General features: G+C 49.2%; 1 protein-coding gene across 4 annotated transcripts in view; it reads left to right on the top strand.

Moving 5' to 3' along the window:
• The window catches only part of C16H17orf100 (chromosome 16 C17orf100 homolog), a 58,233-nt gene that overhangs the window by 3,887 nt on the left and 40,887 nt on the right, over window positions 1-13,459 (top strand). Inside the window, exons 2-3 of one of the 4 annotated variants that reach the window (XM_010983939.3) lie at window positions 938-1,101; window positions 5,224-9,486. The exons of 1 other annotated variant lie outside the window; for it this stretch is intronic. The gene's annotated coding sequence lies outside the window, so the exon portion shown is untranslated. Of the gene's footprint in view, window positions 1-937; window positions 1,102-2,404; window positions 3,016-5,223; window positions 9,488-13,459 lie in introns of those variants that run through there. 2 more of the 4 variants (XM_031467890.2, XM_031467891.2) reach the window with 2 other exon arrangements.

The raw sequence follows: 13,459 nt of genomic DNA, 5'->3' as shown, positions 1-13,459 counted from the left end.
TACATGTTGCAAACGCCACAGTACATTGTTAGCATATTTGCTTTAAACAGTTGATTGTCTTTAAAAGAAATTTAAGTGATAACTTTTGAAAGCTCTTTATATTTAGTCTCATAGTTAGCATTTTGGGTGCTTTCCTGTGTGTAAACCAAATTTCCACCTGGTAACATTTTCCTTCTGCTTAAAAGACTTCCTTAATCATTTCTTCTAGTGCAGGTTTGCTGGTGATGGATTCTCTTAGTTTTTGTATGTCCAGTAAAATCTTGATTTTGCCCTCATTTTTGAAATATATTTTGAGAGTCATCAATCAAATCTAATCCCATCAATCGAATCTAATCCCTTTGTTTTACTTAATGAGGAAACAGGCCTAGAGTAAGAGCATTTTGCCAGTTACGCCGCATTTGGCCCCACCTGCAATGGCACTGCTCGCTCCGGTCTCCCAGAACAGCAAAGATTTCGCCACTGGAAACTCACGCGTTTAGATGTCAATGGCCTGTCCATGTTCCCCTTTACAGATACCAGAGGAGAGGGCTGAAGTCATTAAGTTGCTCTTTAGTGTGTTTTTAAAATCAGATTCCTTTACCAGATCCAGGGCCACTTCATCCGTTAGGCACGGCAGGTTGTAACCCTAGGGGCTGTGAACTTCGTAGGGGGCTGCAAAAGTGGTTGAAGTTTGAAAAATTCATTGACTTCAAAATACAGAAGGAAAACAACAAAATTGAAATTAGTAAGTTTCAAGATGCACACATTGTAATATGTGTGATATGATATGGATCAGGACCTTCAGAAATAAGGGTGTCTAAGACCCAGGTCTTAAAGTGGCTCTGCCAAGGTCATGATAAACTGACATCTGGGCTCTGGTGAGATGACAGGGTGGGGGCTCTCTTCAAAAGTGATAAGACTGGTAGATTTTATTTCCTTTTTCCCCCCCTGTGACCAGACTGACCTTCCCACTAACTGAGGAACTAGACCTCGGATAAGTGAATTCACCTCTCTGGGCCTCACTGCCCCCACTGAAAATGAGATGTTTGGACTAATCTGTAGATCTAAGATTCCCAAGACGAGGCATGCAGACACTACTGCTGTGCAAGATGATTTTAGAAGGTATGGAAACATTTTTTATTTTGATAATTAAATATTTACTTTCGTGTATATTAGATTTAAAAAATGCCCCTAGCCCTCAAACTTGCTGCTTCACCAGTATTTGACCTTGACTATAGTAGGCATTTTTAAATGTTTAAATGAATTGATTCAAAGAAAAAATAATCAAGTTCCCCGTAAACAGTAGGCCTTGGGTGTGGCCAGAGGTTCGAAAGTGATGTGGAACACACTGACTGACGTTTGGGAAATAAGGTACTAATTTAGTTCCCTAAGTGAAGGTTTTTTGAACTCCAGGAGAAAGCCTGATTATAATTAGCATTTTTCTTATTAATGAAGTAAAAAATAAAATGTATAGAATATATAAGAGTGTCCACACATAGTAAAGGTAAGAATTGCTTTGTGAAACTTTTGTGTACGTCACAGTATAAAATAAGTTAATACTGGGAGTCACTGTGAAAAAGTTGGAGAAAAGTGCCTCCTCTGAGTTGGTGACCATCTCTGAGTTTGTGCCATGACAGATGGTGGACAGCAGAGGTCAGACAGTCCCCACATGGCTGCAAGGGCTGAGCCTTAGCTGAGCAGAAATCTCAGAGGCATGCCAAGTAGACAGAGGCCTGAGGCCAGGCCTGAGGTGACAACTGTCAGGAAACCCGCTCTTTTGCCTTCAAGCGTGACCACTTCTGAGAGAGATCAGAGTACCCTGGCCCTCCCCTGGGCACTCAAGGGGGCACAGCCCCAGCCACTTCCCATTCTCCTTCCCCAGACTGAATTCTTGTCTCTGGACTTTCAGAACACCCTGGGGATACTTCAGTGCCTAGTGTCTCTCAGACCGAGCCCTCTGATTCAGGACTGGGCCCTAGCCATGTTTATCTGGGAAAAACCTAAGCATCTTCATGTGACGTGCCCACCTTGATTTAAGGGAGAACGCTCATGTCTCACATTCCCTTCCAAAAGGAACCTTGCTGTCTGAGCGCAGCGAACACGCACTGAGCACTTGTTTTCCCCCAGGCACTGTTCAGCACACTCAGGCCTTCCTCGCGTCTGCATTAGGTAGATCAGGACACTGGGACACAGAGAGGTTAAGTGACTTGCACCGGGTTACTAGCTAGGAAGAAGGGGAGCCAAGATTCAAACCCAGAGCTTGTGCTCTAAACCACTGGCTTCTGCTGGTCCAAGAGGACTAGAGATCTATTCTGCTATGTGTTGTATATACTTCAAAGGATCATGAGGGGGTAGTTTGTCCGTAGAAATCCTGGAGGCCATCAGAAGAGCCTGGCCTTCAGTTCTTGGGCATCTCTGCCACTAGGTCACTCTGGACCCTCTGTGCCACAGCCACTTTGTGCTTGTACTCACTCCTGGAAGCACATTTTCTGTGACCTGGTTCCAAGTTCTGCTGAGAATCCAACACCGCTCCCTGGAGGAACAGGAGGAGGAACATAGGCATGGGAGTTGGTGAAACCAAAGCAGCTGCAGGACTTGGTGTTCTGTGAGCACGATGCAGCAGGTGTCGCACGACCCAGCAGGCACTTCTGGATGAGGGTGTGACATGTACCAGCACTCTGTCAAGGGCGTTAGTGTGCAGGGCCTGCATCCAGTCCTGAGACCTTTAACTCATGGCCAGAGCCTGGCTGTGATGCAAGAGATGTTATAATTTCCTGGAGCCCAGGAGCCAGCGTCAGGAGCAGGCCTGGCTCCTCACTGCCTCTCTGATCTCACCTCCTACCCTTGACCGCCAGCCCCAATTCCTTTCCATCTTGTTTGTCGTCATGCTAATCCTTAAATATGCCATTTATTCCTGCCTCAGGGCCTTTGTACTTTCCATGTATGTTGCCTAGAATGTTTTTCCCCAGATTTTTAAATGATTTGCCTCTTCACATCATTTAAGCATGAAATAAAATATGGATTTTACTGATTAAATACCTGCCTTCCTCCCTGATCCTCCATCACCCTTAGCCCCTAATCTTTATTTCACAATTTTCCATAGCACCTTCCACAATGTGAATTTATTTGATTTGCTGCATGTTTACTGTCTGTGTTCCCCACTGGAAGGGCAAGGACCCTGACTTGTTTGTCACTATATGCCTAAAAGTATATGATAGTACCTAGCACAGAGGAGGTGTGCAATAAGTGTTTGTGGTACATGTGACTGAATCAATGAATGAGCAGTCGGGATGCACCTCAGGACCCTCAGCATTTGGGCTTAGACTGGGGCTGCCACTGCGCTCTGTCCGTCTGGGCAGGATCGGCCGGGGCTGAGCCAAGGTCTTTGGCAGGCTCAAGGGTAAGGAGCTGGGGGCGGCCTAGGTGGCTTCTCCCACCTGTCCTTGGCCCTCTGATGTTCCTTCTGCCAGGTAAAGTCGTGCCTGTCCTCAAGGCCCTGCTCCATTTCCACCTCCCCTTGCCTAGTCCTGCACCCCATCCTGAGCCCACTTCCAAGTGTTCTCACTCCCACTGCTGCTGCCTCTTCTGACAGCACCCCATGTGACTGCTCTTTGAATTGCTCCTCATTGATTACTCCTGTCTCTCTCTCCCATGAGATTGGAAAAACATCAAGGGCAGGGACAATCATAAAGCCTCTTTGTGTTCAGTAACTTTGCATGGACAGAATGAACAAGGTTAGGTTTGTCTGGACCAGGCATGGTCACTGAATGTTCTTGGCCCCTGTAGGGCAGAGCATCCCCTGACAGTAAGCAAGTACATGGGGTGTAGCTTCTCCAGAGCATGAGTAAGGGCACATTTGGAAAGCCAGACAGGCTTTGAATAAAGGCAGAATTGTTCCGTGATGCTCGCTCACTCATGTACTATGTGGTCTTTTCTCTTTCTCCTTTTTGTTCACCCACAATATACCGAGTTCCTACTCAGTGCCAGCTTCTATGAGCTAGGGGAAGACATAAACTGGATGTTTCAAGTTTAGAATCAGATCTGTGCCTGCTGTTGGGGCAGGCCAGGAGGGGGTGACCCCATGGTCCCTGCTCCCTTTGCCTTCAATCTGTTGTAAGTTGCTTTCACCCCGTGATGCTTCAGTCGGGAGTCCAGACTTCAGCTGACTTAAATGGATTACTGTGTTTGCGAATAGCAAGACACTTCAGAGCCTGCAAAATCACTTTATCCCTTTTCTTAAATGAGGATCTAACTCCACCATACCTCTTCTGGTTTGGCTTTTTGGGGTACGACCTTGGAGTGACTCAGCAGGCATCACCCAGACTCCCTGGGGCCACCAGAGTAAGCTGGCCAGGTGGGCAGGCTCGGTTGTGACTGTCTCCCAACCAGTCTGAGGTCGTGGTTGGAGAGTTCCAGACAGGGAGTGGCAGGGCAGGTCCCTAGGGAAGACAGGAGTGTGTGTGTGTATATGTGTGTGTGTGTGTGTGTGTGTGTGTGTGTGTGTGTGTGTGAGACCAGCTGGGAGTCAAGAACCACTGTTCACCAGAAGGGCAGGGTCACCGGAGCATCTAGCTGGCTGTCTTATATAATTATTAAGTTTTATGTACAAGTAGTTTTATTTTCTATTTACACATAGCATAAGGATCTTTAAATCTTATTACATAGTCTCCATCGTCCCTATTTGTAAAAATAGTCACAGTGGCCATACTGTAGCGTGTGGGACGTAACAGATAGCACCTCACTCATCTTTTATGAACAAACCTGTTATTTTTCTGTTGAATTATTTCCTTGCAACCCATTCCCAGGTGTGGAATTACCACGTGAAAGGGGATGAACATTTTAGTAGCTCTGGAGCCGTACTGCCCAATTTCTTCCTTTAAAGGCCGTGCTAATTTCCCAGGCCCCTGGCAGTGTGTTTAAGCTGGTTTTACCACAGCCTCAAGAGCGTGAGATGGTATCATTTTGTTAATGTGTGCTAATTTAGTAAGTGTGGAGGCCGCTCTAACGTGCATTTCCCTGACTGCAGCGAGGATGAGCGTGGTGCCGGTGCTGCTCTCCTCCCTGTAGTTCACCCTTGGCGATGGCCTGCCTGTTGCGTTGCAGCCCCTGTGTCACAGCCTGTCTCTCTCCCCGTCTCTGCCTCTCACTGACTGCGTGTCGTCCTCACTCTTTCTTCAAGCCTGTCTGTCTGTCTTGGTCTTTCAGCTTCTAAAACCTGTCTTTCTCTGGTTTCTAACCGGGCAGACACGTGGCTGGTTCATGGAGGTCCTGGAAGAGCCCTGACAAGCTGCCAGCTGGACCTGGACACTGGACACTGGCTTCTAAGGCCTCCTTCCCCAGTGAACTCATTCGGGGCCCTTCCTTGCAGCAGGGGCTCATCAGGAGCCCTTTCCATCTCTCCAGGTGTCCTCATCCCAGGAAATGGCTGGGAATGACCAGTCTGGGAATGACCTCCAACGGTGTGTTCCAGGCTCTCCATACTCAGGACAACTTGCCAGACAGACCTGCATGTCCTGGCAGTTGGCAGTGCGTGGTCTGACAGAGCCAATGAGTGGGGTCCCCAAAGTCCAGATGTGCAGCAGCAGACGGGCCCACAGCAGTGACAGCAGCTTGGCTTGTCTTCCTGCTCCAACAAGCCCCTTGGCTGAAGTGGCAGAAAGAGCTCACCTCTCGGATGGAAAACCCACTTGGCCCAGGTGAATAGGGAGCCCCCAGTACTCTGTAGTGTGGTAGGGACAGCGGGGGCTGGCACACTGCTCCACTTCAATGGCCATGAAGGTTCTTGGATGCTTGGGAAGATTTCAGAAGGGCAGCTGACCTCAAGGGAAGTCTTGTGAACCCCAGTGGTTGGCGAGTTGCTGACTCCAGGCACTGGACCCGTCACTGCTTGCCACTGAGGCAGACGGGCCTTCAGAGTTTAGACCTTTACATTACCTCCCAGACTCCCTGGATGGTTCTAGCACGTGAGAGATTGTTAAAAGCCAGATGGGAACTCAAGACATCAAGTTCTGTCCTTTCATTTAATAGTTTTAACACTCAGCTCCTTTAAAAATGATTATTGTAGTGGGGAGGGTATAGCTCAAAGTGGCAGAGCACATGCTTAGCATGCACAAGGTCCTGGGTTCAATCCCCAGCACCTCCTCTTAAAAAAAAAAAAAAGTAAATAAATAAATAAACCTGATTACTTCTTTCCCCCGACGCACACACACGCACACACGCACACGCACAAGCAAACAAAAATGATTATGGTATAAGAAATGCATGCCCATTCTAAAATATTTAGAAAATATAGAAAACAAAGAAGAAAATACACTACTATAGATTCACCAAAGGTAACTGCTGTTACATTTCCATCTCAGTGTTTTTTCTATGGTTGTATGTATTTTTATTATCACTGAGATCATATAGTATATATAATTTGTATCTGTTTTATTCACTTTAAATTAGATTATAAGCATTTTCAACATAGTGAAATGTTCTTCATAAACACTTTTAGCGACTGCGTAGGAGTTTTGAGTGGACCCACCATAAATACTGTCACCCGAATGTTGGGCGTTTTTTAGTTGTTCAAGAATATAAAACCACACTGAAGTCAACATCTTTTAAATATAAATCTTTGTCCATAATTTGAATTTTCCCTTAGATTAGATTCATAGTTACAGGGTATAAACATGTTCTTAGTCTGCTTTCCAGAAAGATTGAACTGATAACACGCCTATCTCACCACACACAACTACACGAAGAAATAGCACTTTAAAAAAACATTTACTGATTTGAAAGGCAGTGAGACTATTGCTTCCTTTTAATAGGTAAACTGAGACTTGGTGAGGGAAAAGGATGTGCCTGGGGTCACTCTAGGAGAGTGTTGCCTCGTTCCATGCTCACACAGCCTATGATCACGGGAGAGCTAAGGTGCACGGATGACATAACCTGCCCAGACTCACATCAGCTCCTGAGTTGGGGAGCCTGAGTTTAATCCCCACGGTCAGAACCCAAGGTCTTTTACCTCTGTTCCATACTTCACCTCTCTTCTATAGCTGCTGTTTTTCCCCAGATAGGCTGCTAAAAGGTGGTCTGGGGTCAAGACCTGAACTCAGGGTTTGGATTTACTCTCTAGACAGTGGGGTGCCATTAACGGTTTCTTAAGCCTCAAGACTGTTTTACAAAGATGTTTCTGGTGGACTGGCTGGGGGGAGCCGGAGATAGGGCGGCCAGCTGGGGAGATGCGGCATACAGATAATGTGCACAGCCCCATGCGCACGTGTGCTTGCGGTTTGCAGGCCGTGGGCAGTCAAGAACATTAGGGGTCTGGGGAGGCCTCCTGCCATGCCCTTTTCCCTGGGCAAGAGCCATTTTTATCTGCTACACGTCAGGCAGAACATGTGCCAACTGCCAAAGACTCCACCTCAAATCTAGCAAATAAGAGAGAGGACGGTATGGATTACGTTATATTTAAAACAAGCCCACACAATGCCTGTAATTTTTTATCCTGACACCATAATTATAGCTCAAGACCAGTCAGATCATAGTTATCCCCACACCGACCCGCTGTTGAGACACATTGAATTAAAGGCTTTGCTGCTCCTCCAGATTCTATTTTAGATGCCAAGCACTGGCAGGTAACTGGCCTTTCACAAGGCCTGTCTTGGTGGAGCCCCTCCCAGGGCAGCCTGCACAAAGGCCAGGTCAGCACCAGGCTCTGGAAAAGACCACCAATGCTTGGGATGCTTTGCCCAGCCTGAGCCTCGGGCCTGAGCCAGCGATCTGGGGAGCTGAGGAAGCATCATCCTTGGAGCAGACCAGCCTGCCTTGGTCAGCCTGATCTCAGAGCCTCTGCACTCTAGAAGATTCCTGGATGCTGCTGTCCCCAAGACCCTGACCAGGGTCCCAGGGTCAGACAGGCCAAGAGCTGGCTGTGGGGCACAGTTGTCCCAGACAGGCTGGCATTGCCCAAAGGGTCCTAATTCAGAAAAGAGGAGAAAAAGAAAATCAGAGGCGTACAAGCCAGCCAGGCTTACAGAGACAGCCCCTGCAACTAACCAGGCCTGGGTCAACGAAGGCCCCCGTCCTGGTGGACTGTGCCCCCTCCCTGTCCTGGGATCCACCAAAGAACACCACCTCTCAGCCCTACGAAGACGCCCCTGACAGAGCTAGAGTGGGGCTGGGTCCCTGCCCACAGACCTGGAGCCCCACTGCCCCTTCCTCCGCATGGCCCCCACACCCAGTCGGCCTCTGGGTAGTGCCGTGGGGGAGACAGACTAGCTCCCGTTTATCCATAAACTGCAGGACTGGGCTCTGTTAGATGCCTTCACATGTCCCATCCCATCTGTTCACGTCACCGCTGCCAAGTAGATGTGACTAGTGTTACCATAATTTCCCCTTTAGACGCAAGGAAATGGCGCTCAGAGAGGTAAAGTGTGGGGCTCCAGGCCACCCAGCTCATATGTGAAGAAGTGAGAACTGGAACCCAGTTGTCCAGACTCCTCCAGACCACATGGCTCAGCCACAGGCTGCTTGCCTGAAACCACCAGGCCTGCTCTCAGCTGCTGCTCAGTGGTCTCACGCCCCCAGGCAGCTCACTGAGTCCTTGGGCCTGAGAAAGCGCAGTCCCAGTTCCTGCCTCAGTACAGCCCTCCTGCTGCGCACGCCCCCCCCCCCCCGCCTCGGCCAGCTCCCTGCGCAGACCCTTGCTCCCGTGTCCCCACGTAGAACGGAGGGGTCCTTCCTCTAGCCTTTGATACGTCTTGCACACACTTCAGTTTTAACATTTAAGACATTCTTGTCCCCATTCACATGACTTCCCCTACTAGACCTCTCAGAGCAGAGCCTGTGTGCTGTCTCTCTGCTACTAGTTTAACACCCGGCACATAGTGGCTGCTTACTATTGTTGCAAGAAAAAAGGAGAGTCTGAAAAGCTATTCTTCCTTCAAAACTGCTTGGGATAGATCCTGAGAAGCCTTTCCTGATTCACACAGAGTGAGTGGACCCCGTCCACTCATATACAATCAGAGGAAGAACTGTTTACTTGGGTCCACCCTGGGGGCCAGGGACAGAACCTGGTTCTTCCCTGTGACCCCATCTCACAGCGCTGACCAGGCATCCTTCAGGGGTTGGTAAGTGTAGAACTGAATTGCTCTTTGCTTCAGAGACCCAGATCAAGGGCCCCGTGACCTGAACCAGCTAGACGCCTCAGTCACCAGGCTGAAAACCACCAAGGACTGGCATGCCAGGGTTGTTTACTGAGGAAGGGAACACTGAAATAAATCCTAACTTTAAAAAAGAAATATATCCAATCGGTGTCCTATTTATATGAAAATCAGCTCTGTTTTTAGGTAACTGCCCTCCCGCCTCACCTCCCTGAGATGGGCCCTGCCCTCCTGCAGGTCCCCTCCACACCCTACCCGGTAATCATGGCCCTACCTGTTCCCATCCCCTCTCCTATTTGCTCTCTGGGGTTTCCCTCGATTGCAGGGTGAGAGCTTCCAGACGCCCCAGCAGCCTGTCTCATGCCTGGCCCCAGACTCCCTCCCTCTCTCCCTGACCTGCCCTTCTAATCCAGGAGTCCAGGGGAGCAGGCCGGAGTCAGGGCCGATGGCCTGTGGGGTGGGGAGGGGCAGGGCAGGGAGTCGGTCTGTGACTGGGCGGCCCCTTAACTGAGCCAGAGCAGGGCAGATCCACAGCTCGGGGCATAGGAACCAGGCCCTGCTCCTGCCGGTCTCTGTCAGGTCAGCAGGACCCCACTCCCTAGTTCAGACAAAACTCAAAGTTTACATGGCTCAGTGAGGAGAACAGGACTTTGGAGTCAGGCTCTCAGTCCTGGTCCTGGCTCCACTGCGGCTGCCAGCATCTAGACAACTCTCTTACCTCCCATCCTCTCGCAGCCTGAGACCCCTCCCTGGCCAAACGGAGCCGCACCTGCTGCACTGGTCTGCTGAGGGCCACACTGTGAGGCAGCTGGGCCACGTATGAAACCCAGTAGGTCGAGAAATTCAGATTGGAGAGCAGCAGCTCCATGCATCCCATGTGCTCATCAAGCCCTGGTCCTGTGAGCCTCCTCCTCTGGTCCCCCTACTCACCCGCACCTCCTCCATCAGCTCCCTTGTTCCAGAGTCCCACGGGGGCCTTAGGGAGCACCCCACCCCCACCCCACTCTCTGGCAAGTTTCCAGCTCCTCATGGAGGGCCAATCGGGAGAGGGGTACCAGGGGACCCTCAGTATCCTGACAGCTCCTTCCAGCCTCCAGCCAGGTTCTACGAAGAGGAAGCAGCAAGCCTGAGGTGGGGGCTGGAGCTGGGGCTCACCGTCCTGGGAAACTTCTGAGCCTCCCTCACAGCTCAGCACTCAGGCAGGCACCCAGCTACCCACAGCTGCGGTTTCCAGAGAGCCAGGCCTTCCACCGCAGAGACAGTAAACTGAGAAGCACTGGAGCTATAAATGTGAAGTGGTGAACCACGGGACACTGCCGCAGCCCCACAGCGGGCAAGAGCCTGCCTCCCCTGCCTCCCCACCTCCCTGCAAGCTGTGGGTCCCCCCCGCCGCCCCCCACCCCAAGCCTCTGAAACAGCCCAGGCCTGCCCACCAGCCTCCCAGCTCTGGGCTCTGAGCAGGCTTGTTGCCCCACCTCCACCCCCAGGAGGTCCCAGGCACAGAGTAAGTCCCTGCTGGGGGCAAGGCAGGCAGGACGCCACACAGCACTTTGTAAGCCAACAGTCAGGGCCACTAGTCTCACCTCACAAGCACTGTCTTGTTTTATGTTGACTTACGCAAAAGGAGGGGGACCCATAATCTTTCTGGAGCTTACTCTTAGTCGTGCCCGGGGTGGTGCCAGGTCACAGCTTCAGATCCATTTGGAGGCTACCTCCAGAAAAGTCAGGGTGACCTTGGGGTGGACCTGGGGCTCATGTGGTCATGACGGACATCCTCATAGGCACTGCTGAAAAGGAGAGCTGGGAGTGGCTGTGATGGCTGATGACACAAGAGCAGCCCCCTTCACCAAGTGCCCGCCGTGTGCCCAGCCCAAAGCTCTCAGACCATGGAAGGGTTATTGTTTCACAGGTGAGGGACCACACCCAGGGAGGAGGTCCAGAGCTCAGCTGTGCCTCAGATCTCCTCACCGCTCCCACACTCAGGCCTGGGCAGGAGTGCAGTGCAAGGTGGGGAACCAGGGCCCATCGGGAGGAGTCTGGGGAAACAGAGCAAGGGAAGGGAGGCCCCTCTTTCTCTGTCCTCTCAAAGCCTGCCAAGGAAGGGCCTGTCCTCCCACATCCCTACTCTGCTGGACAGTCTGTTCCCTAGCAAAGGCGCCTTACATTGGGCTAGGGAGCTGGCCGGGAAAGGTAAGGTCACCCTCAGTGTGTCTGCCACCTGCCCCACAGGGGAGCCTAGAGATGAGCCCTTGGTCTCTGGGGAGGCCCCATGCCGTAGGATTCTCTTGAGCAATGTTCCTTAGCTGCAGCCCCTTCAGGGAGGTGGACAAAGATGGATGCCTGGGAAGGGCCATCAGCCAAGGCAGAGGTCCTCCCGGGAACCTGCGAGGAAGAGCTCTGGGCTGGGTGATGGAGAAGAGAGACAGTGAGGGGCCTCTAGACATGACCACAGCCCAAGGGTCGCCGATCAGGGAAGTCCCTGGGGCCTGGCAGCCCGTCCACATTCTGTGTGAGTCAGGTAGTTTAGTTTCCCAAGCCTGCTAATAGGAAAGATAAAAAATAGACTGGGCAAATGCTTGCTGCAAAAGACATTTAGTATTGCTTATTTGTAAGAAACTTCAAAACTTTACAAGGGGTCATAAAAGAAAGGTTTAACATACGGAAAAGCACCATTTTGTTGTGTAGGATGGATCAATGTTGTAAAGATGTCATTTCTCATCTAACCTTGTCTACAAACCTATTCTGGCAGGTGAGAATTCTACCACCGAACCACCAATGCTACAAACCTATTTTGATTCATTCATTCATCCAACACTTATTGAGCACCTACTGTGTACCAGGCATGTTCTAGGCACAGGGGATACAAGAGTGAACAGAACAGAGAAAAATCCCTGTCCTTGTGGGGCTTACATTCTTAAAGATGGGAGAGAGGCAGACAAACAAAAGAGAGAACTAAAGAAGTAAATTATCTAGTATACTAGATGAAAAATGCAATTGAGGAAAATCAAGGACAATGTAGGGAGTGTAGGGCAGGTGAGGAGTTATTTAAAATAGGCTGAGTAGTAGTAGTAACATTTGAGCGGAGTTTAGGAAGGTGATGAGGCAGGAGTGTACTTTGCTTGCTCTAGGAGCAGCGAGGAGGCCCGTGTAGCTAGCTATCAGAGTGAGTCAGCGGTTCTCAGACATTTGGCAATGCCTGGAGACATTTTTCATTGCCACAACTGGGGGAGGGGGGTGCAGGGTTGCTGCTGGCATCTGATGAATAGAAGCCAGGATGCTGCTGGACATCCTGCAGTGCACAGACAGCTTCCTGCAGCAAAGATTGATTTGGTCTGAAATGCCAATTGTGCTGAGGTCAAGAAACCCTGGAGAGCGAGGAGAGTTAGGGGGTGAGGTAGCTAGAGACATAACTACCAGCCAGATTTTTGGGGAACTAGAGCAGCTGATTCAGAAATTCTTATGGAAAAATATTTGAGAATTGCTGGGGGCAGGAGGTGGAGAGGATTAAAAAGAAGGATAAACAGTAACTAGCTTTGCTAGATCTTAATATACACTATGAAATGACTAATCTCCTTAATATATATAGAGTTCTTATAAGTGAATAAGAAAATATCTTTTTAAAAAACTCTTGAGAAATGGGGAAAAGACAGAGTTTACAAAAGAAAGATATACAAATGGATTATAAATATATGAAAAGTGCTCAAAATTACTTGGAATTTAAGGAAATGAGAATGAAAATCATGAGAGCATTTTGCAACTATCAGAGTAGCAAAGATTGAGAAGTTTGATTACACACGGAGTTGCTTAGGCTGTGGAAGAATATGGTCTCATGCACAGTTCTTCAGAATATATATTGGCATAGCCTTTTTGAAAAGCAAATTGGCAATAGCTGTCTCAGATTTAAATATGTATACCTTTTCATCCATCATGCCATTCTAGGAGAGTATTCTCACATAGGTTTAACTAAATACAGATGTGTTTATTTCAATATTAGCAAAAGATTGGCAACCATCCAAATGCCCATCAACAGGGGACTTGTTTATTATGTGTTATGCACTTACAATGGAATACTATGCAGCTTTTAAAAAGATTGTGGCTTACTCCTAGGCACATAGCCAAGAGAAATGAAAACATGGGTCCAAAAAAAGACTTGTGCGGAGAATTTTCTAACAGCTTTATTCAGAGAGCCCTCAACTGGAGCAACCCAAATGTCCATCAAAGGGGAATAAACAAATTGTGGCATATTCATACAGTGGAACACTACTTAACAACAATAAAAAGAATAAATGATTACTCAAGAATGAATTTCAGAAACATTTTGTTAAGCAGAATAA

This window comes from Camelus dromedarius, chromosome 16 (genome assembly GCF_036321535.1).
Source record: "Camelus dromedarius isolate mCamDro1 chromosome 16, mCamDro1.pat, whole genome shotgun sequence".
Lineage (NCBI taxonomy): Eukaryota > Metazoa > Chordata > Mammalia > Artiodactyla > Camelidae > Camelus > Camelus dromedarius.
This window is presented reverse-complemented; position numbering and strand designations above follow the sequence as displayed.